Source organism: Rattus norvegicus, chromosome 4 (assembly GCF_036323735.1).
Source record: "Rattus norvegicus strain BN/NHsdMcwi chromosome 4, GRCr8, whole genome shotgun sequence".
In the NCBI taxonomy this organism is placed as follows: domain Eukaryota; kingdom Metazoa; phylum Chordata; class Mammalia; order Rodentia; family Muridae; genus Rattus; species Rattus norvegicus.
Window position 1 is genome coordinate 88,969,682 of NC_086022.1, and position 26,956 is coordinate 88,996,637.

Consider the following 26,956-nt stretch of genomic DNA (forward strand, 5'->3'; position numbering starts at 1 on the left):
AAACGAGAAACAGATGCTTGTTCATTACACTGTCAAGCATTACGTACTTACCACGGAGCCTTGTGTTTTGACTGAATGAGATGTAGTCATTAACACTCTGTAGATACAAGAACCTTTCCAGGAGGCACAGATTCTGTGGAACTGAGGTGGAGAGCTTGTCGGTGGCCTTTTGTGTGTGTTTAGCAGCATGGTAATCAGTATTTGTCAAAAAGGAACTACTCTTTCCTTTGTTTCTAATTTTTTGGAGTCGAGGAGTCACAGTCCAAGCCTTGAACTTGATATGTAGCTGAGAATTTTTTTCGTTTCTGATCTTTCTGCCTCTTCTTCCCCAGTACTCATGACTCACCACACCCAGTTTTTACGTGAACTTGGGAGAGAATCCACAGCTTTATATAATCCAGCCAAGCACTGGACTACATCCCCAGCCCTTAAATGAGTAAATTACTACATTGGACTCTAATTTATTCTAGGGGAAACATTGATTTTTGTTGTTGTTTCATTTTACTTCTGTTCTGTAGCTCTAGGTGGCCTCAAACTTGTATAGCTGAGACTGCCTTTGAACTATCTTCTGACCTTCCTGCTCACTTCCCAAGTAGATTAACTATTTAAATCCCTGACCCAAATGTCCTATTTTAACATTTACTTATACAATGATCACTTACACGTTTGGAAATATAAATGCATTCAGAACTCCCACTTATATACAATCAAAATGGAAATAAACAGTGTTACACATATGACCTTGCCTTGCGTCATGCTCTTTATATGTGTTCTTTTACAACAGCACACACAGCAGCTTTTCTTTCTCCTTAAAAAAAAATACTATTTGAAGTTTATGGTTATTTTACTTGCATGCATGTCTGGGCACCTCATTTGGGCCTGGTGCCCACAGAGGCTCTCCTGGAAGTCATTAGTTTCATGAACCTCCCCGTGCCCACCACACTGGAATGTTAACTGTATTGGTTTTGTACTGGTAGCCACAGCTATTGTGAGTTCCTGGGTGTAATATCCTGTCACTCCTGAAAACAGTTGCTCTGGTTCCTGTACCCTCACCTCCACCCCCATCCCACCCCACCCCCATCTTCCAGTTCCTTCAGTCTTTGAGCCATGGGAGGGTATGGGCTATTAGTGTCCCATCATGGATGAGCACTTCATAAACACTTGTTCTCTGCACTTAGTGGAGGTTCCTGTAACCACAGTCCACTGCACAGAGAAGTTTATCTGGTGACAGCATCAATGAATATAGGAAGACCAATTTAGAGAACATTTGAACACTGTGTCTATGAAGCAAAATAGTAGTAAGCTCAATCCTGGGCCATGAGCTCCAAAGCCTGAGTTCTTGGGCAGATTTACAGTAACAAACATTCATTTTCTATGAAGTGAGCCTTAAACCCAGTCAGGAAGCAACTGCCTAAGGCCTAACATTTGTGCCACCATTTCACGCGTCGGCATATCTTGCCTGCCAGTCACCATAGTTCATGGGATTAGCAGCTACATAAGAATGCTGATGGCTTCGTTTCCCTAGCAGCCTACATAGCTGTCCCGCGCTATCTCGCCAGCAAGAACACGCGGGGACACACAAATCCTTCTGCAGCTAAACGTTTATTGAATCTTAAAGAGAGGGCCCGGGGCACCAGCATGGCGCGGCTTATATACACCCTAGCGCGGCGCATCCACACCTGATTGGTTGTTTACCCGTGATCTCATAGGCACACCCAGGAGTGGGCAAAGACCTGGCACGAAGGCACTCTTGCACATGCGCACACAGTTAACTTCCTGAAAGGAAGTCGGCTGGCGCGGCGGAGACCAGCGCCATCTTGTAATGGCAAAAGCTATCCCGGCTTTCCACGTGGGGCACAGTGGAAGCCAGTGCCATCTTGTGGTAGCGAATGTTATTGCGGCTCTCCACATCTCCCCCTTATTGTTTTACTAATATGAGGCTGGTCTAGGTCCCTGCAGTTACGTCCATCTGCTGTGGCTCCTGTCTTAGGTCATTCCTCTATGTCACAGCCTTATCCGTCGTAGGGTAACCCTATCGCCACCGGGCCCCATGTCTTAGATTGGTCTGTGCATGAGGAAAGTTGCCCGTCTCTGGATACCGCAGTGCTGTGTGACAGTAACTGTTAAACGACCTAGGGCAAACTCTATAAAAGAGGCCAGCCAGAAAATGAGTTAGTGGGGAAATCATGATCACCCTATCGCATGCAATGAGGAAACCTCAGAGATGTAGAAGGGCTGATCAAAGAATCACTGAGTCTCTCTCATCCCAGTGTAATGGATCCACAGATCCATGGGGTACAAGAGCAGAGAACTCAGATACCGACTAATTCCTGAGCATAGATAACCAAATTCCAGGGGAGGCCCCTTGTTCAATGGCCACAAGTGCTTGAGTGATAACGACCTTGTCACGTTTCTGTTGAGATCTGAGTTTGCAGACCAACCATAGCATGAACACTAATCCACAGCATAGGGCTGCACCAAACAGAGCCACTCCCGATAAGTAGTGGGCACCTCATCTGGTTCTAGCAACTACTCCAGAAAGTTCACCCACTGTGCTTGCCTAACAATAGATTGGGGGGAGGGTAACTCCAGACACTGCAGACACAATGGCTATAGCAGTAAATGGCTGCTACAATAGCAGCGAAAATAACAAGGTCTTTCCCAGGACAGTTCGGGATCAGCCAATCTTTTCTGGAACAACCAGCAGGCAATGGAACCATGTCTGAGATCTGCATAACAAGGGCAGAGTTCCCCAGTCCACAGCAGCTTTACGCAGGTGGCATTCCTGTGAAGCTATAGACTGCAAAATGACAACATCAGTTAAGGCAGCAAGAGTCACCAGGCGAATGAGGGGGGCAGCAATAACAGCTGGAGTCCAGTCTTCTCTAGACAGCAGCAGTGCACAGAGGGTCTGAGCATAGGCCACAGTGGGACGGGACACACGCAGCAGTAACACTGACTGCAGCAACGCCAAAATCTCTGTGATGACAAACGATGAGGGGGAATCTGCCATCTTCCTCTCAGGGCAGAGGAATGACTCTAGGGACCCGAATCACGAGAGCTGAATCTTCATGCAACCAGGATCAACGAGTCTCACCAACCACTTCTGGTAGCTGGCATACTCTTGTAGCATCCTGTAGAAAAAACACAAAGATTCCCTCTTCCCCATATAAAATATCTGAACAGGATCATGCCAATATGTGGATCTTCCTATTTCACCTAGGCAGAAGTATGTCTAGTTGTAGGGTGCCATAAACTCTCAAGGGTTCCTTGGCATCCAAATTTTAAAATTGAAATAAAAGGAGCATTATTTAGCATACAGGGATAACTCCCCCTCTTTAATTATTAAAATATTAGAAAGAATGAGATTTTTTGACTAATTGTTCCTATGTAAGGCCTATAATCTGTCTGGTATCATTGCCCTCCCTTGTTAAGGAGCCCAGGCAATCTAGTTTGAGTTCTTAAATGTCCTATAAAGGAACAGTACTTAGTGTTCTTAACCACTAAGCCATCTCTCTAGCACCTCACAAACTTTATTTACCTAAACATAAGCATTAATTAGAAATGCCAAATCCTGTAAATATTGTCTAGATTCAGTTGTACTAGATATCCCTGAGCTGGCAGGGCGAGGCTGGGAATTGAAAGTAAGCAAAGGAGTCTTCTTCTTTTTATATCAACTCCATTACCATTTTCTATGGTTTTGTATAGTTGTCTGAGCCAGAGCACTGAAAGGAGAGTGAGTTGTTAGACAATTCACACTGAAATCATCACTCACTGATTTCATGTAGAAAACTTGTCTCTAGTAAAGCATTAAGTAATTGAAATCAATTGTAAACCACAAGCCACACATTGGTTATCAGTATGTGAATTGAAAGCTTGATTTAAAAACAGTGGCTAAAGCACGGAATTTAATAATCTGTGTTGAAGCAACAGAAACTCAAGAGAATAAACAAGTGATCTAATCATATATGTAGCCTTTTCATTAGATGAACCACCTATAAATACACTAAGCGCATTTTCTATGGGTAGCATGTCCAAATTTACAGTAAATACAAAAGCATGTAAAGAGTAAAATTATCAATTTTGTCTGAAAAATTTGTATATGTAATAGGCCAAATATCAGTATTTTGTAATAACCAATTACCTGTTGTTTGGAATAAGATATGTTTTACCAGGTTTCTTTTTAAAATACTTCCGTGATTCTAGCCTACAATTTTGTATTAACACAACTGAAGCTTTATCTCCAATGTGGATAACAAAGTTAAGTCCTCTGGTAAGGTGAGGTACTTTGGCAATTAACATATCCTTAGAAGCTTAAAATTAGTTTTAAATATTAAAAATGAATACTGAATCTTTTCTGGAGCAATAGCTACTCCCCAAATATTAAAGCTCATTTTGAGAGCAAAGGTTTGTAGTAAAATTTTCCATATACACTGAAAGATTCAAAGTTCTAACTTCTTACATTGAAGAAGCAACAAAATTACATAATACAAGGCTGTTAGCCATTCTTTTATAAAATTTTTAATGATATCACTTTATGGGCTCTCTAAAATTATAAGCAAGCTCATGAAATGAAAACTCAAAATCAATCCTCTAAATCTATCTTGAAATGGCAGTTGGAGTAAGCAAACAAGCTGTAACGCTCTCACAAGTTCCAAAACCTCATCAATCCTTTATAAATCCTGTAACAATCTCTACCTGTTTGATTTTTCTTAATTACAAATAGGTTTGAGTTAGTCAATGTAACACTGGCAATCCTTAATCACAATCTTTCAGTTCTCCTTGTAACACCAGAGCACAGCCACAACTTTGGAAAGTCACCTGAGTTCTGAGTACTGTCCTTGGGGCAGTAGAATTAGTATCAAAATACAGATAACTTTAGGGTAAACCACAACTTTGGAAAGCAAAACTCAACCTCCAACAAGTTAGCCTCTAAAATCTAGTCTCTAAAACACCGAGTCTATCCTTCATGCTACAAAGTTTGACTGCCAATTCCTACATGTGAACGCACGATGGTGCGGTCTCCAATACCTCAACAAAGAGACGTTGTCCTAAATTCTTTTAGAGGCCTGGTTTCTAGAATAAGAATTCCATAAAAATATTATCTCAATTTAGACCTGTTTCCCTAGGTTGGCTCATGCCACATGTTGTCTAGAATGACTTTTTCCAAATTACCAGTTTTATGTCAACTTTCTGTTACCAATGTTATACCTTTTTAACCATATCCAATAACTTAAAAGCCAATAGTCCATAACCAAGGCATGTAGAGCATATTTATACATTTAAAACCAATGAGAAACAAAATTGAAGTAGCTACACATATCTTTAATATTTAGACCAAGCACCATTTTTACCTTTTTAGCTATGATTTTAAGAGAAGCACCTTGTCACCTGTTGAGTCTAATAATCAACTCATGTAGACGCTCACCCCTGGGCAGCTTCTCCAGCTGACCTAGACACCTGGCTACAGGTACAGGGTTCCAAGGACTGATTGAAACTGCTTTTTTATTCATTTGTTCCTTTTTTTAAACGAGTTAAAACCAAATCAAGGTGTGAACGATTGGCAGATAAAGTTTTTACCATTTTCTCGTTTGAACATGAAACATAAAACATTTAAGCAACAAGAAACAAAAACCACAGACATAAACTGACATACATGGACAGCTTGGTGCACCAAGGACAGACAATAGACAAAGAGGAAAAACTAGATGGTGTTCCACGAAAGGAACCCAGATTCCAATAGGAGTCAGCAGAGAGGTAGGATTTCCCCTTTCCCACCACTTCCACGGTGACCATCCACTCGAGTGGAGTTGATATGGACGATGGATTGTCTCAATTCCTGGACTAGTCCATCAACGTGTTGAAACCAAATTCCTGTAAGATACTGAGATATATTATGGGATATCTGAGCAGCACAACTGACATTCACAAATGGTATGGAAGTGAAACACAGTCCTGAATATTTCCATTCACAACCCAATTACATTAACTCCATCAAGCTATGCATGGGCATTGAGATGTCCTTTTGTTTGATTCTCCTGAATATATTTTCAGGTGGTCTACCTCTATCAAATCTGATCAGTATGACTCTGTGAAGTTTAAACAAAATTACCAGCCTTGTCCACAAAGGATCCATAACTTTCGGTTTCTTCACAGTGGCTCTCCACCTAGGCCCATATCTTTCTTTTTCATAGCGAGCTGCCTCATCTTCTAAATCCTCTTCCTCAGAGGAGCCAAGCTCGTCTGTTTCTGAGCTATCAAGCTCTAAAGCCTCTAACTAATTTACCGGATAAAGGCTTCTCCTTTTCAAAACTTTTTTCTCCTTTCTCTGTTTCTCTCCCAGGGCGTTCTTTCCACAACCTCTCGTTCCCTCAAATCTGAAGTCTTTGGGAGGGTCTTTTTTCTTATATTTATCTTTTCTCTTTGAGCTCTTTAATCTTTTATCCCACTCTGTTTCTGACATGCTGCCTTGTAACTCCCCTAGCACACTCTGTCCTGCTATTACAGTTGGGCAGCTCCCATCTTCTAGGCACGACCTCTGACGTTGCCTAGCAGTAGCCACAAAATCAAAAACCAAAAGAGAAAGCATGAAGGCTGCTAAAACGATAACAAAAACTTCCGCCGCATCTTCTAGCGGGGGAGAGAAGTGAAACAGATCAAGACCAAACATATCTTTCAGAGCTTACCCTAAAACACTGCAGTTCTGGATTCTCTCCGCGGATGGAGGACCCCTCCTCGGCGCCTGGTGATGGTGTGGCGTTTTCTTCCGGGTTTCGGCACCAGATGTCCCACGCTATCTCGCCAGCAAGAACACGCGGGGACACACGAATCCTTCTGCAGCTAAACGTTTATTGAATCTTAAAGAGAGGGCCCGGGGCACCAGCATGGCGCGGCTTATATATACCCTAGCGTGGCGCATCCACACCTGATTGGTCGCTTACCCATGATCTCATAGGCACGCCCAGGAGTGGGCAAAGACCTGGCACGAAGGCACTCTTGCACATGCGCACACAGTTAACTTCCTGAAAGAAAGTCGGCTGGCGCAGCGGAGGCCAGCGCCATCTTGTAATGGCAAAAGCTATCCCGGCTTTCCACGTGGGGCACAGTGGAAGCCAGTGCTATCTTGTGGTGGCGAATGTTATTGCGGCTCTCCACACATAGTGTCTCTGGTGCTGTGACATCTGTGCAGTTGAGAGGGAGCTAAGTGAAACCTTTCTAATTTCATTTTTACAGATGAGGAGATAGGACATCGCAGCAGCCATTAACGCCAAGATCTAAAATGCAATCCAGATCCCTTTGGCTTAAAGGCTTAGTTCCTTCTGTTCTGCCATACTCTCTTTATCAGCAAAAGCACCAGTGGCTTACTATCAGTGACAAATGATATACCATCTGCTGAAGGCCCTGTGATGTTCTAAAAATGCAGTACAAAGAGGTGATACAGAAAATAACATAATGACTTCATGGACATGTTATAAATAGTCACGGAAATTAGAATAGAGAAATAAATTAAAATCTATGTGAACATAAATAACCAAGGAACAAATGCCAGTGAGTCAAACTCTGTAAATACCACAGAGCTTATAGAGGTGACCATATAGGAGAGCCCAATAAGTTGGTTGATGAATGACAAGTACTTCAAGTTAACTGTACACTTATGGTAAGTCTGGTAGGGTTTGGGCAAATGGTAGTTATCTCTCTAATGGGCCTTGTTAGAAGAGAGAAGCGGGGAAGGTCAGTTAGACAGAAAGGCAGCAGTGGTGACATGGAATGCTGAGCCAAGAAAGATCTAACCAGTACATTCACTTAGCTTGTGGTCACACATCAAGTGTAAGGCTCCTTCAAGGACTGGATACCATACCATGTACTAAGAGGCTGATAACCAGAGACAAGACTGGCTACATAATGTTTTGCTTATCCACAAGTGTAAATTCAGAACCTTAATGTAAAACCTTAAGAATTTCAAGACAGCCAAGTACGGAGCCGCCCCCAGCCCGCCCCCCCCCCAAAAAAGTCTAGGCTGGAAAATCCTCTGCCAGCATTCAGGCACCTCAGCCCTAGAATCTGAAATGGGACTTGAACCTAATGTGCTCCAAATGGCTATACTCACAAGTGGCTGTGCCTCCCATTCAGACCTTCAAGGGAAACCCTGGAGACAGCTTCTCTCCTGTGACTAATTTGTCCCCTCTGCTCCCTTCTTACTATAGGATGGTGGCTCCCCAAGTGACACCTCTGCATTTGGGTCACCCCTGTTCATTGTTCACAACATGATCAAGGTCTACTTGTGTTTACTTTAATTGCATCTTCTAAGTAAAATTTAAATTCTAGTATTAAATAAAAGACTTTTCTTCATGTACTGTCCTCTGCCTGCTCAGACCAGTTTCTAGTTCAACTCACCCTCCAAACCCCATCTCTCTGTCTCCGTCTCTTTGTGTGTGTGTGTGTGTGTGTGTGTGTGTGTGTGTCTGTCTGTCTGTCTGTCTGTCTGTGTGTCTGTGTGTGTATGTGTTTGTATGTGTTTGTATGTACATACGTATGTATGTATATATGTATGCATGTTATATATGTATGTATTTTAAATTTTATTTTATGTGTATGAGTGTTCTCTGACTTCCTGTGTCCTCCTGCATGTATCTGTGTGTATCATACTTGTGCCTTGTACTTGTAGGGCACTGGACTATCTAGAATTGAAGTCATAGATGGTTGTATATTTTCCTGCATATTATCTTACAACAGAACAAAGAGAACCTTTCTTTAAATTTTTATTATTTTACTTTACATGTAATACTGTTTCACTTTCATGTATATTTGTATACCGTGTGTGGACCTGGCACCCATGGAGATCACAAGAGGATGGCAGACTCCTGGAATTACAGATAGTTGTGAACCACCGTGTTGGGAATTGAACCTAGGTTTGATCACTGGACCCAGGGCTAGAGAGAACCTACCCCTCTAGGTTGCCTTCTGATCTCTAGTAGTGTACTGTGGATTCATGTATACATGCAGAGTGTGTGTGTGTGTGTGTGTGTGTGTGTGTGTGTGTGTGTGTGTGAGAGAGAGAGAGAGAGAGAGAGAGAGAGAGTTGAGGGTTGGAGAGATAGCTCAGTGCACAAAGAGCTTGCCCAACAATCCAGAGGAGCTGAGCTTACATCTCTATTGTCCAAGTAAAGCTAGATGCAATGGTTTGTGTTTGCAGTCTCAGTAATGTTATAATGAGTTGAGATGCAGAGACAGGCAAATTCTCCAAATTTTGAGACTCCTTCAACTAGGGGCAAGGAGTGAATGAACACGCAAGGCTGTTTGCTGACTTCCACATCCTTTGTAGCACACTCTCACCCACATGCATATGCATGAACAAGGATGCACATACATACATAGATGACAGAGTTGGGAGGCAGATTGGTAAGTATGTTTGTATGTGTGATTCATATATGTATGCTATACAAATCATATATATGTATGATATATGCGATATATGATATGTTATATATTATATACATTTTATACACACACACCTTCTTTTCTTTAAAAAACTTTAGTGAGAATAGTCCATGCTAAGTTGCTGAATTAATTGTAACTGACTGAAAGGACAATGGGAGCTTAACATCTTCGGGGATGGCATGTCTACGTAAGAGTAACACACACAGTCCTTTAAAGTGTAAGGGCAGGTTACTCAGTCACATCTCCCTAACTGCATCGTCCACCCCAAATCACTGAGGATATTACTTTGCCCTTCTTTTGCCTCGGTATGAGGTGGTAAAGTGCTTATACTTTGCAAACGCAAGGGCCTGAGGTTCATGCCAGAAAACACATGCAAAAGCTTTGTTTGCTGGTGCACATTAACAATCTCAGGCAGATTCTTGGAGCCTGTTAGTCAGCCAGCCCTAACCTACAGAGCGAGTTCTAGGTCAGTGAAAGTCTCTATCTCAAAATAAACAAATTTCCTCTTTTCCTCTGAGCCTGTTTTCTTGGTGGTAAATATTTCTCTCCATGATTTTTCCTCCATTTCCTTTATTCCAATTTTGCTTTTGTTTTTGTCCATTTCTTTGATTGACTGAATTTTCTCTTCTCACACCTCTCTCTTTCACACAGTGGGGGATCTCGTAATATCTAAGAAATCCCTGTTTGTTTCCCAAATGAGTTTCCAATCGGTATGTATTCATATCTACTTTTCTTGCATTTCAAAGAGAACAAACACTTTCAGGTTATTTTCACTGTAGTTTCCTTTGCTAATATAACATATATATGTAACTAATATAATTATATTATTTATAGTCACTATAACTGGTATAACTATTTTATATTCTATTCTACATTCTACATACTATTAATTATATATTAATTATTACATATTTCATATGTTGCAAGGTATATATTATATATTGTTATATGCTATATGTTATCTGTTGTGTATTAAGTTATATATTACATATTAATTATATATTGTGTATTTTATATTACATATTATAGTCATTATATAACTATGTTAGCCATAGTAAATATAACTATTATATATGCCATATATGTGCATATATGCGTATATATGCTATGCACCAATATAGAAAAGGACTGATTTTTATTGTTATCATTATTTTAAGAAAAAGTCTTACTATGTAGCCTGGTTTGCTCAGAACTTGCTATTGAGAACAAACTAGCCCCAAACCTTCAATTCCTCCTGCTTAGCCCTCTTAAGATCTGGAAATACAGAATGCATGCTACCCTGCCTGCCAACTTGTTAATTTTAATCATTCATCTCACATTGGTTACTTTTCTTATTTCTCTGACCAAATGCCTGACAAACAACATTTAAAGGAAAAGGATTTTCTCATATTATTCCCCCTGCTTCTGTGAGGATGCACCCACTCCCACCTTACCACCCTGGCATTCCCCTACACTTGGGGCATCATTGAGCCTTCCCAGGACCAAGGGTCTCTCCTCCCATTGATGACAGACAATGCCATCCTCTGCTACATGTGCAGCTAGAGACACGGGCCCTTCACGTGTAGTCTTTAGTTGGTGGTTTAGTCCCTGGGAGCTTCGGGAGTTCGGGTTGGTTGTACTGTTGTTCTTCATATGGGGTTGCAAACCCCTTCAGCTACTTCAGTCCTTTCTCTAACTCCTCCATTGGGGACCCTGTGCTCAGTCCAATGGTTAGCCGTGAGCATCCACCTCTGTATTTGTCAGGCTCTGGCAGAGCCTCTCAGGAGACAGCTATATCAGGCTCCTGCCAACAAGCACTTCTTGGCACCAGCAATAGTGTCTGGGTTTGGTGGCTGCAGATGGGATGGATCCCTAGGTGGGGCAGTCTCTGGATGACCTTCCCTTCAGTCTCTGCTCCACACTTTGTCCCTGTATTTCCTTTAGACAGGAGCAATTCTGGGACCATATCCAGAGGTTAGGCAAGGCCCCCGCTTGGGGGAGAGAGCCATCTACTCATCTCCAAATTTTTAATTTTTACTATTTTTCAATCTCTTTTTACTTTATACTACTTTCTCTCACTTTCTCTGCCATAGGGGGTATATACAAATATTTGAATGTGTTCTTAAGTAAATATACAAAATAATGTATTCTAATTTATATCTTCAGTCCCATGAGACAATAATAAAAACAAACACAGCACCAAGCGGCACTTGCCCTCATGGTATGCTCCATTTTCTAGCATGCTAACTCTGGGCATGAATCAGAATCTGTATTGTGACCTTGATGGTTCAAACTCCAACCACTTGTAACACCTACACTCATTTTTCTGCCCTCATGCAGCCTGTCTACCAGTTCAAACATAGTTAGTCTAACGGTCAACAAGGAAGACATACCAGTGCCCATGTTCTGTTCTGATGTTTGGCTTTGAAAACTTCAAAGAAAGCCCAATGTTAGTGGAGTATGGCTGTCATGCCAGTACCCAGAAGGCTGAAATAGGAAGCTACTGAGTTTGAAGCCAGTCTGGGACACATACTGAGACCCTGTATCCAAAAATAAAACAACAAGAACAAAAAATCAAAATAATAAATTAAAACTTTTTATGTATACATACTTTGATAAAGATACCATGTATATCAGAAACCGGGTTCAGAGGTCCCTAAGTTGGAACTGATCTGAAAGTCTCCTCTCTGAGGAATAGCTTTCATGATACCAGAAGTCATCATACAAGCTTCCAGAGGAGGGAGGTGACCAATTGTCCTTCCCAGCTATGATACCTATGAACCACATAAACAACCAGCGTAACATGATAACCGCAATGGTGTAATAGTGGCATGCATACCTTGGTGGTAACCAATGGCTCTCTAATTTGATTTAGGACTTGCTCAACAAGGAGGCCATGTTGGTGCTAGAAACCTAATAACTTAGTGCTAGTAAAGTCCTGGTTACTGGAGGATAATCTATACAGCCAATGATTTACTAAACTAGCATAATCTCTAACAATTTATGAACATTTGTCTTCACCATCATCAAAGAAACTTCTCTCTGAAACATATGGACGCTACTACACTAAAACACAACCAATCATAACACAGAGTTGTGGAGCCTTGTCTCATTGGATACACCTACAAAATGTTCCCAGTCTGAAGGTTTAGGGAACACTACAGCAGAGTGGAAAGAAGATTTTAAAAGCCAGGTCAGGGAGTTTGCTATGAGATTGTCCCTCCTAGTAACATCAGAAGCTATACCCATAATCTCACCAACATGACTCTCCAAATTCGAACCAAACTAGGAAAACATGAACAACCATGCCAAACTGAATGGAGAAAAAAAGCCTATGAGGCTGGTTTCAACCTTTTACAAAGTACTATAGGTGACTAAGTAAGTTGGGTGGGGGAGGTTGCCTTTTCCAAAGAAAAGCACACCAAAGGCTTGTCCAGTTCCCAACTGAAAACATATGAAAACATATAAACAGGTAGCAGTATACAGCTAAACAGGTTATATTTAGGAATATATATATATATATATACACACACACATATATATATATATAGATAGATTTATGCTACAGAGGTAGAAATAGACACAGATATATGCGTACATGTATTTACACAAATGCAGCAACACTTGTAAAACAGAGAGGTTATGAATTTGAAGGCAAGTAAGAAGTAGTATATGGGAGAGTTTGAAGGTAGAACTAGAAAGGGAAAATATTATAATAAAATTATAACTTCAAAACAAAACGAAACGTCAACAGCAGCAGCAGCAACAACAAAGAGTTCGAAGAAAGCCCAGTGTGGTGGTCTATGCCTGTAAAGCACTTAAAAAGCTAAAATAGGAAATTACTGAATTTGAAGCCAGCCTGGGTCACATAACAAAAAACAAAAACAAACAAAAAAGCATAATAAAATGATAAATGTAGGTATTTAAATTTATTTTTAAATTAATAATAAAAGTGTCAAGAAGTTATTGAAGCAGACTTAGCATTTCAGCATTCTGTCATAATGCATTTTGAATTGTCACATCATGCACCTCAATCCCACTCATCTCCACATTCCTCCATATCCATTCTCCACCCTTGCAACCTCCCCCAAAAGAGAAAACAAAACATTTTTAAATTAAAATAATTTTAAAAAGTTTCCCTGTGGAAGCTGCAGTCACAGGTTACCCTTCTATCCACAGTTCTTTACTTGCAAATGCTCATTGCAGTTAGTCATTGGTGTGGCTTCAACCACACTGTAACTCGGGATCCTCACAGGGACTCCTCTTGGACATCTTGTTGTTGTCCTGAGTCCTGGAGATCCTGCAGCTGTGGTTCTGCAGGACTGGTCCCTTCCCACACCCCAGCAGTTCATTGAGGGGGTAGATGTTGGGCTGGGTCAACTCAAAGCCCTGGATCTGGGCCTCGGTAGTAATGGGCAGGGATCCCCACAGTACTTTTTTTTTTAATGTATAGGTCTATTTCATGTTTATAGATCTAGTTATGCTATCATCTAGTTTATAACACTGGTTATAAAATCCACATCTGATAATTACTCTGAGAATACTATCATATAAAAAGCATAAGATTTGGCCCTTACTACTGAAACACTTTGAATATGTAGTACATAAAACTGAAAGAGCCTCCTTTAAGTGCTATAACTTGCAACTAGTAATTGGAACACTTTTACTCCTGGTGAATAATTGTGAAGCATTAGGGTCTAATCTAAAATCCTATTCTATGAAAAGAATTATTTTCATCTCCTGGCTCTATGCGGATAGATGATCCTAAATTTACATGTTTTTCTTTCTCTTAAACAAGCTTCAGTATCAATTCCTACCCACACTTTCAGGGGTTAGCATTTTGGATAAATTAAAGGAAACGTACAGCATAATAAACATAACGTTTGCTCCACTGTTGCCATGTGAGGGATCTGCTGGCTTTTGTCTCCCTATTGCTCCCAACAAGAAAGTCATAGCTGGGGATGTCACACACGTTCTCATGTCTGATCTGCTCCTAACTATTTGCAAGTGGATATTCCAGGTTAACTGCCTGTGCATTGTTAGGCTGTGTGAGCTCTACCTGATTTAGCACCGAGCCAGGAGTCTGCAAACCATGTTCTGTAGAAGCCGGAAGGTCCTCAGATGTTTTGTTCTCATATTCCATTTGTGTAATTGGCACCAATATTTGAAATACAAACTTTAATTTTTAAAATAATACAAATCTAATTTTATTAAGATAGATGAATTGATAAGTACTTTTTTTCAGTACCAAGAGAAAGGGAAACTTAGTTCTAACAACGAATACACTCAGCACAAAATGGGAGGTAGATTGTGAACGCTGACTGCTGGAATACAGGTTCAATTGGTAGGTCAGTAGACCTCTCCAGAAAGTTACTATTTGAAGAGAAATCCAAGGGAAGTGAAGAAATGCAGGATTCAGATGGATTGAGAGCATTCTAGTGAAGAGGAGTAGCCAGCACACAGTCTTGAGGGGAGTCCGTGTGTGCATAATTAGGAATTGAAAGGAGATAAGTCTGAGTTACTCCACTGAGGACACAAGAGCAGAGAGTGGGGGTGGAGAAGACGGATTGAGAAAGTCTCGCTTTTTAATTCTTGAAGAACTACATGAGCACATGTTGAGAATTCTTTATGCAATAGAGGCATATATTGGCCTTTCTGTGATATTTTTTTCCAAAAATTGTTGCCATTTTAGAGCCTGTCTTTTTTCTTTTTTGGTCTTTTGAGATAGGGTCTCAGCATGTCGCTCTGAATGTTCCGGAACTCATTATGTAGACCAGGCTGGCCTCTCATTCACAGAGATTTACCCACCTCTGCTCCCCAGTGGTGGGATTAAATGCTTGCAGCATATCACCCAGCTTGGAGGCTGTCTTTATGGAAGGTTTTCTGCAAAGAAAACGTGGTTATGTAAATAGCTGAATATGTATAAAATATTAGTTGTGTTCTATCTTGGTATGTGTATGTGGTGACTTGTACATATTTCAGCATATGCACATGTGTGACTCACGATTTCCTATTAATATCCTTCTCTGCCAATGCTCTGTGTAATTTATGCTTTCTCTTCATTCATTTTTCAGTAGTGGAGGTCAACCCCAGAGCTTGTCCATGCTAGCCAAGTGCTCTCATTACTGTGCTCTACTACACCCCAGTGCCTACATAGCTTGCTGTATTTGTTTTAATTGGTTCCACTATCAGAATGTGACGTGACCTTGATGGTTGATCTCCAACATATAGGGAAAGAATAAGGGGTGGATTTTGTTTGCTTTTCTTGATTGAGTCAGCTTGAAGCTGCGAGTTAAGATAAACCACTGATTTCACTGCTTTTTGCTTACTTTTTAAAAAATTGGCACTGCTGGCCTAGAACTGGTAGCTGACAGTGCTACTTCAGATTCCTAAGTAGCTTGCACCACAATACCTGATTTCACTGGGGAATTTTTTTAAAAACATTGACTGCTTTTTATTTTCCTGTTCTGTGATTTTTTTCCATTAGCACAGAGTCCGAGATTTCTAGCAATGAAACATTGTGAAATTCAATAAGCTTGCACTGTATTTACAAACCTGATTGCCCCACAGGGCCACTACTTCTGATGTTAACAGAGTTCAAGGTACAAACCTGGACCCTGGCAGCCTTAAAATGCTAGGTTTGCATACCAGTGCTCAATATACAAATTACAGGGGCATACACTAGTGAAAATCAGAGAATGGAGATTTATTCAATGTGCTACATTGGGAAAGGGAACAAATTCAGGAGTCCAAACCACCATACATATATCTTCTAGGTCTTTAGATATGCATGCATGCATGCATACATACATACATACATACATACATACATACATACATACATACATACATTCTGCACACACGCGCGTGCGTGCACACACATACACACACACACACACACACACACACACACACAGAGAGAGACATTCAGTTCTGTGATCTCACACATCATTATTCCAGCTCCCATGTCTCCTTCAAGGTCATCTGAGATAAGCTGTCAGACCTGTGTGACCAATGTGAAAGCTCTTTCTGATTGGCATTATTAAGTAGCTAGACTGGGATTAGTAGCCTGGGAGGTTTTGTTGAGGATAGACTCCCTACCCACAGGCCTCCTATTTCCCTGGTAGATTAGAAAGGTAAACATCATAACCGTCCCTCCTTAGGCATCCTAGTCAAAAGTGTGAAATCCCTCTGCCTCTAAGTGGAGATGTGACATTCTGAACTGACCCATGATTAAAACACTACATAATATTCTTTCCTCCCTTAATCCACTGTCCAGGCTCTGGCATGGAGTCTACTCTACAGAACCTCTGACTCATCTGAAGACATGCTTAGTAAAGGGGAAGAATAATTATCCCCTTAATTAAGTAGTTGTCTTTCTCAGAAGCCCCTCCCTTTCTATCATCAGTACACTGCTTCCAGCCGGGCAACACTGTTAGGATTATCTGATATTCTGGGTCAACATTTCTTTTTCTTCCTCTTCCTCCTCCTCCTCCTTCCTCCTCCTCCTCCTCCTTCCTTCTTCCTTCTTCTTTTGAGTAACTTTTGTTTTATATCATCTTTTATTTTCAGATATTGTCCAAAAGCTTAAGTATGCGTGCCCAGAGACTCTTGAGTTCTCTCTCTCTCTCCTCTCTCTCTCCTCTCCTTCCCTCTCTCTCTCTTCCCTCTCTCTCTCTCTGCCCCTCTCTTCCCTCTCCCCTTTTTACTAAAAATAAATTTTTTCTCATATATGCTGCACCAAAGACACTAGAATATAAGAGTGATGGTTCTATATAGACACCAGATCACCCTCTCCAAGTTTAATGAGTTATAGGTTGACTTCAGCAATGGGGATTACTGTCAGTTTGAAAAGAGCAACCTGCTGTCTTGGCAACACCCAGGGTTATTTGGGGATTTCCATGGGACCCTTTTGGCCAACAACTCAATTGGATGTATCCCAGTCCCAGAACTGGAAGTTTCATTTGGTGGCAAGACATGGCTAGTTGGGACTCCTTTTCCCTCATCATTTGGGAATTTTATTAGAATAGCCTTCATATATTTTAGAAAGTTACTACTGAACTGGGTTCCCATACTGTCGCTCAAATGCCCATCAATTCTAGCTGTCTGTAGCTGGATTCTTTTGCTCAACTCTCTCCCCTCCTCAACCCTCCCATTCCTGTCTCCCCTAGCCCCTAGGTTACCCATAAAATCTATTTCATTTTCCCTTCCCAGGAAGATCCATGTGTTCCACCCATCTATTCCCTTCTTGTATTTTTAATCTCTATGTCTATGATTATCACTTATTTGGTAGCTAATATCCGAATATAAGCAAATACATAACATATTTATCCTTCTGGGTCTGAGTTATCTCACTCATGATGACTTCTTTCTAGTTCTATCCATTTGCTTGCAAATTTCATGATGTCATTTTTTTCTTTCTTTTTTTTTTCTTTTTTCTTTTTTTCGGAGCTGGGGACCGAACCCAGGGCCTTGTGCTTGCTAGGCAAGCGCTCTACCACTGAGCTAAATCCCCAACCCTCATGTCATTTTTAAACAGCTGAACAATACTGAACAACTGTAAGTGTTGACAGACATCTGCTAGGTAGAACCTCTCAGAAAACAGTTAGGCTAAGCTCCTGTCTGCAAGCATAACAGGATCATCAGTAGTATCAAGGGTCGGTGCTTGCCCATGGATGGGGCTTAAGTTGGGCCAGTTATTGGTTAGCCATTTCCTCAGTCTCTGCCCATCTTTATCCCTGCATTTCTTGTTCACAGGATAAATTGGGAGTCAAAAGTGTGCTGGTGCCTTTATCCCTCCACTGGGGGTCCTGCTTGGCTACAGGAGTGGCCTTCTCAGGTTCCATATACCAGTTATGATGCTTCTAAGCTAAGGCCATCTTCTTCTGGGACTGACTTGTGGGAGCCTCCCCAATCCTGGGTCTCTGGCACATCCTAGAGATTCTCCCCCACCTCTACCCCTGTCAACTGCAGATTTCAAGACATTCTCTGATCCCTCTGACCCTCTCTTCTTCCTCTAATCTGCCAATATCCACTTATCAGTGAGTACCTACCATGTATGTTCTTTTGGTTTGGGTTAATAGGTCACTCAGGAAGATGTTTTCTGGTTCCATCCATTCAAAATTCATGATGTCTTTGTTTTTAATAGCTGAGTGGTATTCAATTTTAGAAATAACCACATTTTCTTTATCCATTCTTTGGTTGAGGGACATCTGGGTTGTGTCCAGTTTCTGGATAATATGAATAAAGCTACTATGAACATGGTGGAATATATGTCCTTGTAGTATGGTGGAGCATCTTTTGAGTATATGCCCAGAAGTAGTGTATCTGGGTCTTGAGGCAGAACCATTTCCACTGCCAGATTGATTTCCAGAGTCATTATACAAGTTTGCAATCCCACCAACAATAAATGAGTGTTCTCCTTTCTCTATATCCTCACCAGCATGAGCTGTCACTTGAGTTTTTTATCTTATTCATTCAAATTGCTGTAAGATAGAATCTCAGGTCTGTCTTTCTTTCTTTCTTTCTCTCTTTCTCTCTCTCTCTCTCTCTTTCTTTCTTTCTTTCTCTCTTTCTCTCTCTTTCTTTCTTTCTTTCTTTCTTTCTTTCTTTCTTTCTTTCTTTCTTTCTTTCTTTCTTTTTTGATTTGTATTCCCCTGAAGACTAAGGGTGTTGAACATTTCTTTAGGTGCTTCTTGGCCATCCAAGATTTCCTGTTAAATATTCTGTTTAGATATGTATCCCATTTTTTTTAGTTGGGTTATTTGATTTGTTAGAGACTAATTTCTTGAGTCTTAATATACTTTAGATATCAGTCCTCTGTCAGATGTAGGGTTAGTGAAGATCTTTTCCCAATCTGTAGGCTTTACAGAAGCTTTTCAGTTTTATGAGGTCCCATTTATCAATTGTTGATCTTAGAACCTGAGCAACTGGTGTTCTGCTGGGACGTTTTCTCCTGTCCAATTCATTCAATGCTATTTCCCACTTTCTCTTCTATTTGATTTAGTGTATCCTGTTTTACATTAAAGTTCTTGATCCACTTGGACTTGAATTTGATAGGGTGATAAATATGGATCTATTTTCATTCTTCTGCATACAGACATACAGTTAGATCAGCACCATTTGTTGATGCTTTCTTTTATCCATTGTATAGTTTTGGCATCCTTTTCAAAAATCAATTGTTCATAGGTGTGTGGTTTCTTTCTGGTATTTGATTTGATTCCATTACCCAACCTGTCTGTTTCTATATCAATACCATGCAGTTTTTAATCACTACTGCTTTGTAGTTTAGCTTGAGATCAGGGATGGTAATTACTCCAGAAGTTGTTTTATGGTTCAGTATTGTTTTGGTTAATCTGGGCTTTTTTTGAGGAGGTGCTCATATATAGTATCATACCAGCAAATAGTGATACTTTGACTTCTTTCTCTCCAATTTATATTTCCTTGATCTCTTTTTGTTTTCTTATTGCTCCAGATCAAACTTCAAATACTAGATAGGGAGAGAGTAGGTAGCCTTGTTTTGTCCCTGATTTTAGTGAGATTGCTTTAAGGTTCTCTCCATTTAATTTGATATTAGCTAATGGCTTGCTCTGTCTTGCTTTTATTATGTTTGTTATTATCTTGTATTCCTGATCTCTCCAAGACATGAAGGGGTGTTGAATTTTGTTACAGGCTCTTGAAAGAGCATCTAATAAGATGATCATATGATTTTTTCTTTCAGTTATTGCATCAATATTCATAAGATAAATTGGTCTGAAATTCTTTCCTTGTTGAATCTTTGTGTGGTTTAGATAGCCATGTAACTGTGGCCTCAGAATGAATTTGGCCATGTTCCTATTCTGTTTCTATTTTGTAAAATAGTTTGGGGAGCATTGGCATTAGCTCTTCTTCGAGAGTCTGGTAAAATTCTGTGCTAAAATCATGTAACCCTGGGATCTTTTTTTTGGTTGGGGAACTTTAAATGACTGTTTATATTTCCTTAGGACTTATGACACTGCTTAGTTTACCTGATCTTGATTTAACTTTGGTTAAGTGGTATCTGTCTAGAAAATTATCCATTTCATTTAGATTTTCCAGTTTTGTAGAGTACAGGCTTTTGAACCTTGTGTTGTTGTTGTTGTTGTTTTTTTAATTTCCCCAGTTTCTGTTGTTATCTCGCCCTTTTCATTTCTGATCTTGTTAATTTGGACACTGTCTCTCCTCTGCCTTTTAGTTGGTTTAGCTAAAAAAAAAATCAGCTCTTGGTTATGTTGATTCTTTATATAATCCCTTTTGCTTCTAATTGATTGATTTCAGCCCTGAGTTTGACTTTTCTTGCCTTCTACTCTTCTTTGGTGTGTTTGCTTCTTTTTGCTCTAAAGCTTTCAGGTGTGCTGTTAAGTTGTTAATTGAGCTTTCTCCAATTTTCTTATGAAAGCACTTAGTACTATGAACTTTCCTCTTAGCATTGCTTTCATCTTGTCCTATAAGTTTGGGTATGCTCTGCCCTCATTTTCATTAAATTCTAGAAAGTCATTTATTTATTTATTTATTTATTTATTCCTTGACCCAGTAATCATTGAGTAGAAAATTGTTCAGTTTTCATGAGTTTGTAGGTTTTCTGTTGTTTTCATTGTTGCTGAAGCTGGGCTTTAATCCATGGTGATCTTAAAATATGCAAGGGGTTATTTCAAAATTCTTATATTAGTTGGGGCTTGCCTGATTATTTAAATAGGTCAATTTTGGAGAAAGTTCATTGTGGCTCTGAGAAGGTATAGTATGTTGTTTTGGAGTTAAATATTTGGTAGATATCTGTTAAATTCATTTAGTTCATTACATGTGTTCATTTCATTGTTTCTGTTTAGTTTCTATTTTGATGACCTGTCCATTGGTGAGAGTGGGGTGTTGAAGTCACCCACTACTTATTATATCAGGTTCAATGTATAATTTAAGTTTTAGTAATGTTTCTTTTACAAGTGTGGGTACCCTTGCATTTGGGGCATAAATGTTCAGAATTGAGATTTAATCATGGTGGATTTTTCCTTTGATGAACAATAAGTGTCCTTCCTCATCTCTTGTGATTACCTTTGGTTAAAAATCTATTATATTAAATATTAGAGTGACTACTCCAACTTGCTTCTTGGGTTTGTTTGCTTGAAAAACCTTTTACCAGCCTTTCCCAGGTAATGTCCATCTTTGTTGCTGAGGTGTGTTTTTTGTATGCAGGAGAATGATGAATCCTCTTTACGAATCCACTCTGTTAGTCTGTATCTTTCTTTTTATTGATGAGTTGAGCCCATTGATGTTGAGAGATATTACCAATGATTGTTAGTTCCTGTTAATTTGATATCGGTGTTCTTTCTGTATGCATATGATTCTCTTCTTTTGGTTTTGCTATGAGATGATTGATTTCTTGTGCGTCATTTCTTTTTGGGGGTGTTCGTTTATTTGTTTGTATGTTTTTAGTGTTATTACTCTCCTTGTGTTAAGAGTTTTCCTTGTAGTATCCTCTGTATGGGTAAATTATTAGGAAGATACTATTTAAATTTAGTTTATCATGGAATATCTTGGTTTCTCCATCTATGGGGTTGAAAGTTTTGCTGGGTATAGTAATCTGGGCTAGCATCTGTAGTCTCATAGATTATGTAAGACATCCAGGATCTTCTGGCTTTTAGACTCTCTGTTGAGAAGTCAGTGTAATTCTGGTAGGTCTGACTTCATATGTTACTTGGCCCTTTTTCCCTTGCAGTTTTTAATATTCTTCCTTTGTTCTGCCCACTTAGTGTTTTGATTATTATATGGTATGGAAGATTTCTTTTCTGGACAAATCTATTTGGTGTTCTAAAAGCTTCTTGTACATTTATAGCTACCTGGCTTTTTTCCCTATGATTTTGTTGAAGATCTTTTCTGGTCCTTTGAACTAGGATTTTTCTACCTCTTCTATGTCTATTATTCTTAGGTTTGGTCGTTTCAGTGACCCAATTTTCCTGGATGTTTTGAGTTATAAACATTTTACACTTGGCCTTTTCTTTGACCAATATATCAATTTCTTCTATCATATCTTACATGCCTGAGCTTTTCTCTTATATTCTGTTGTGATGTTCGAGTCTGTAGTTCATGTTCTCTTTCCTAGGTTTTATATATCCAGGGTTGCCTCTTTCTGTGTTTCCTTTATTGCTTGTGTTTTCATTTTTAGGTCTTGGATTGTTTTGTTCATTTCTTCACTTGCTTGATTGTATTTTCCTGTATTTCTTTAAGGAATGTATTTGTTTCTTTTTTAAGAGTTTCTACTTGTTTGACTGTGTTTTTCTGTATTTCTTTAAGGAGGTTATTTGTATTCTTCTTAAAAGCCTATATTATCTTCATAAGATGAGATGTAAGGTCATGGTCTTGTTCTTCGGGTCTGTTAGTAAATCCAGGACTTGCTGTAGTAGGAGAGCTGGGGCTTGATCATGCCATACTGCACTGGCTTCTGTTGTATTCTTGCATTGACTTGTCTTTAGCCATCTGGTTGTCTCTGGTGTTGGTTGGCCTGTTAGTGCCTGGGAGTATCAAGCCTCTGGTACTGGTTGTCCTGGATGGCAGCAAGCCTCCTAAAAGGCAGGCATAGCTACGGGCTGGAAAGTAGAGTGCAGATCCACAATTGCAGGTACAGGCATGAATTGGAAGATGGAGCTGGATGTCCTGAGTGTCCCAGATGTGAGCAGACCTCTGGGAGGCAGGCAGAGCTGTGGGCTGGGGAGTGGGATCCGTGAGTGTAGGTTAAAAGTTTAATGCATTTTTTATATCAGAATAAAAAGAGAGTTCTAGAGCCCTAGTGTCTTAGTGACTATTCTATTACTGTAAAGAGATATGATAATTATAGCAACTCTTATAAGAGAAAGAATTGCTTACAGCTTCAGAGGTTTTGTACATTATCATGGTGAGGATCATGGTGGTGTGAAGGCAAACATGGTGCTGAAGAAGTAGCGAGAGTTGCATATCCAGATCTGAAGGCAGTAGGTAGAAAGAGTCAATGGACCGCAAACATCAAAGCCTATCTCCAATAATACACTTTCTCCAACAAGGCCACTCCCTGGTGATCAAACACTCAAATCTATGAGCCTATGGGGCCATTCTTTTTCAACCACCACATTTAGCGTAGGATCTTCTGATTTCGAGGGATTTTTTTACTTAATGTATCTCCTGGGCTCTAAAGGGAACTTAGAGATTCCCTTTCAGTCATAGGCCAGAATGGGCAGCTCTTTCTTTTTGGAACTCCACTTAATTGCTCCAAATCTTTACAGAAAATAAATTGATGCCATATCTGAAATACACAGTCATATTTTTGTTACATCAAAGAATAAATTTTTTTAAAAAGTAAACCTTGACTTCTCCAGATTTAGATTCTTTGTGGGTACTGACCTTTGCCTGTCAGGAAGTTGAGTCTTTACCATTAATGTATATTTGGAATAGGATGCCACCCTAGTTCCCAGGAAGCTTTCAATTGGTTCCTACAAACCAAAGTAACTCTTTAATTAAGAGTTACTGCATGCTGTTGATTCTTAACTCTATTGATTTTTTTGGCTATTCCACATTTCTCTATATTTTTTTAAACTCAAGCCTGGAATGAAGTCTAATCTTTGTTGTCAATGTTACTGCCTCTGGAAGCAACTAAAACTCAAAATTCTGGAGGATTTCCTTAATCAGTCAACTTGAATTCAGAAGACCTATCCTAAATCTGACACACGCCTTATAGTGTAGATCATATTAAAAACATGGAAGAAGAAGTCTTTGCTTTTTTCCTGCTGGCCTTTACTTTCACTGGCAAGTTTATCTATCCTGTTCCTGAGCCAATCAGTCTCTGATTTTAGAACTACTTCTTTGGGATTCCAGTGCAGAATAAAACTGGCAGCTCTGTAGAACCTCCCTGGGATTCCAGCACTAGACTGAGACTGCATAGACATCCACACTCAAGGACTGAACAACTATTGCATGCTTGGCCTTTTCATTGCAGACATGGAAATATATATTTCATGATATGATATGATATATTTACTATATTATATCAACTCTTTTCATTTAGATAATTATGGCTTATATAAACATATTTTTAGTAAAATAATTTGGTAAGTGTTTGTCCAAAATCAAAATGAACTTGATTTTTCCGGAATATGAAAAAGACAAAGACAAATCTAGGAAGCCTAAACAAAGTCATGGGAGGCCTTAATAAATTACATGAGGTATATAAATAATGAAACAGATGATATGTATAAAATTACATTATCTAAGCTCAAAGCTGAGCTTATTAATATCAAAGTTCTATTTAAATAAATATTTCTCTTATGATCTACTCTTTGTAACACTTTCAAGTATTTAAAAAATTTAAAAAGCTGTCTAATCAAGATAACTATTTAAGGGGCTGGAGAGATGACTCAGTGGAAAAGAGCACTGTTGGCTCTTCTAAAGGTCCTGAGTTCGATTCTCATCAACCACATGGTGGTTCAAAGCCATCTGTCCTGGGAATTGATGCCATCTTCATATTGGAAGACAGCTACAGTGTCCTTTTAAAAATAAATAAATCTTTTTTTAAAAAGATAACTATTTAAAAACCATTTCTTAACAAAATCAGGATTTACTTTAAATGTTTGGTTCTGCTTAAGCTTTATCCAAATGTTACACTACAGTTGAAAGTACAAGCTTGCAGTCACTGACATCTGGGTGTTGAGTAAACACGATTGGGTGCTGTAATAGTTTGAACAAGGATGACCGCTGTAGATCAGATGTTCGAACACTTGGTCTCTAGTTGGTGATGCTGTTCGGGGAGGTTTGGGAGTGGCAACCTTGTAGGGAAGATGTGTACCTATAGACTGGAGGGGATTTGAGATTTTAAAGATTCCGTGCTACACTTGGCTTCGTGGTTGCAGTTCAGGACATGCACATTCCTCTTCCTGCTGCTGTCACGATGTCCTCACCATTATGGCCTCCAAACTTTAGGACCGTAAGTGAAAATAAATGTTTCGTTGTTTTGTTTTTGTATAAGTTGCCACAGTCATGGTGTGACATGTGTTTGAACCAAGTGTTCAAACATTGATCCACAAAGACCATCCTTCTTCAAACTATTACAGCCTCCAAGTCTGTTTGTTCAACACCCAGAGACTATAGCAATCTTGTCTTTTTAACTTTAGTGTTCCATTTAGATAAAGCTTAAGTAAAACCAAACATTTAAAGTAAATCCTGATTTTGTTAAAAGATAGTTTTTTTTTTTTTTTTGGTTCTTTTTTTCAGAGCTGGGGACCGAACCCAGGGCCTTGTGCTTCCTAGGTAAGCACTCTAGCACTAAGCTAAATCCCCAGCCCCAAAAGATAGTTTTTAAATAGTAGTAGAAGCATAAAAGTTATTAATATAGAAGTTCAACACAGAGAGTAGACTATTGCTGTAATGAACCTGACCATATTAGGTTTTGGAGGAATGTGGATATTTTGGAAGTTAGGACATAAAAAGCAGTTGAATGCTGTAAGCAATGCTTAATGAGCTGTCCTTGTAGGAGCCAGAAAGACAGTAGTGCTGGAAGCTGTGTGGACTCTAAAGGCCCAATTCAAGAGGTTTTAGAGGGAACAATTTCAGCAGCAAAGCTAGAGACAACACTTGTGAGATTTGGCAAAGAGTTTGGCTGCATTTTGCCTTTTTCCTAAAAATTATCTGAGAGTAAATTTAAAAGAAACATACTAAATTTCTTTGATGGAAGCAATTTCAAGAAAGCATAATATTTAGTCTGCAGCATGGTTATTATTAGTAACCAATGAAAAAGAGCAAGTGGGATAAAAGGAAATACAAATGTATTTGAAGAAAATGTGATCACCACTGAACTAAACATTACAGCCAAGAGCTGAGCATAAAAGGGCAAAGAGATAACTACTATTAAGAAGAGCATTTCTGGGGGTGTGGAGATGGCTTAGCAGTTAATAGCACTGTCTGCTCTTCCAAAGGACTGGGGTTCAATTCCTAGCACCCACCAACTGTAACTCTAGCACCTTCACACACTCTGGCACATAAAATAAAAAATGAATAAACAAACAAACACAAAAGAAGCTCTTGCTCTGTCCTGGAACAAAGGGAAGGCCTGTCCTCAGAGCAAGATCCCACCCAGTTAGGCATCCAACTTGCAAAATGAAAGTGCTGAGGAATGTTCTACTCCTAGAAAGCAACTGTAAGCCAAAGCTGCTGCTAATGTGGATGAGTGGGTGAAAAGTCCATCCCAACCTGACCATAGAACTTGGTAGTGCCATTTACTTGGTGCTAGCTTTAGAAGGAAGCCCAGTGAAAGAGCAGTAGATACTAGATTCTTCCTCCTTGGTTTCAGAGGATGAATGAGGCCAGGACACATGTGTCAGCAGTCTGTCTATGTGAAGGCCCTGAGGACAAGCGGTATACCTTGAGAGGCCATCGTGTGAAAATATAAATGTGAAGCATGGACTGGAAATTCATGTCTGTTGAGACTTTAAGGTCTTGGGAGATATCAGAGCCATGATATAGCTGCCAAGCAGAGCTCTGTACAGGGAATGGAAGCAGCACAAGAGAG

At 39.7% G+C, this 26,956-nt stretch overlaps 1 long non-coding RNA gene across 1 annotated transcript in view; it reads right to left on the reverse strand.

Annotated features, from left to right (window-relative positions):
• Positions 1-1,586: 1,586 nt before the first annotated feature.
• Positions 1,587-26,956, reverse strand: part of LOC134486584 (uncharacterized) — a 35,080-nt gene continuing 9,710 nt past the window's right edge. The window contains exon 2 of the long non-coding RNA XR_010065806.1: positions 1,587-6,840. This is a non-coding gene — a long non-coding RNA (uncharacterized LOC134486584). The remainder of the gene's footprint in view (positions 6,841-26,956) is intronic.